Source organism: Octodon degus, unplaced genomic scaffold, assembly GCF_000260255.1.
Source record: "Octodon degus isolate 3935 unplaced genomic scaffold, OctDeg1.0 scaffold00163, whole genome shotgun sequence".
Taxonomy (NCBI): Eukaryota; Metazoa; Chordata; class Mammalia; order Rodentia; family Octodontidae; genus Octodon; species Octodon degus.
The window spans coordinates 1,539,288-1,540,054 of NW_004524739.1; the positions used below are offsets into that span (position 1 = coordinate 1,539,288).

A 767-nucleotide genomic window follows, 5' to 3' on the forward strand; every position below is an offset into this window, starting at 1 on the left:
CTACAGCAGGTAAGTGACTCAGCCCCAGTCCTGGGACATGTTCTCTAAGTGACAGCTCCCCGGCCTGGGTCCCTCTGCATTTTAGGGAGTGCAAGTGCAGGAGGCAGGATGCTCTGTGTTCAGCCAATCCCTACCTGCTGCCAAGGCACAGCTGTGGGGTCCCCCCTGGGATTGAAACCCAGCTGTGGGGAACGGAAACAGGAAACCTCTCAAACCTCATGATGCTTCTGCAGAACAAGAGGCACTAAGCTAAGAGTCCTCAGCAAAGTAATGCTTTGAAGTTAGGCCTGGCCTTCTGCCACAGCAACCATTGAAGAACAGAAGCCATGGCCCTCCACTATCCCATGGCCGTGGGCCTCAACAAGGGCCACAAGGTGACTAAGAATGTGAGCAATCTGAGGCACAGCCGCCGTCGCGGACGCCTCACCAAACGCACCAAGTTCGTGTGGGACATGATCCGGGAGGTGTGTGGCTTTGCCCCCTGTGAGCTGTGCACCATGGAGCTGCTCAAGGTGTCCAAGGACAAGTGCATCCTCAAGTTCATCAAGAAAAGGGTGGGGATGCGCATCTGCACCAAGAGGAAGCGTGAGGAGCTGAGCAACATGCTGGCCGCCATGAGGAAGGCAGCTGCCAAGAAGGACTGAGCCCCCCTGGAATAAAGCTTCGCAGAAAGTTTAAAAAAAAAGGGGGGGGGCTGGTGAGATGGCTCAGTGGTCTAAGGCACCTACTTAGAACAAGCTCAGCAAAGCACAGGGACCGCGGTTCAA

The 767-nt window shown here is 55.5% G+C and overlaps 1 pseudogene; it reads left to right on the forward strand.

Annotated features, from left to right (window-relative positions):
• Window positions 1–326: 326 nt before the first annotated feature.
• LOC101563345 lies at window positions 327–644 on the forward strand (annotated as a pseudogene).
• Window positions 645–767: the final 123 nt, after the last annotated feature.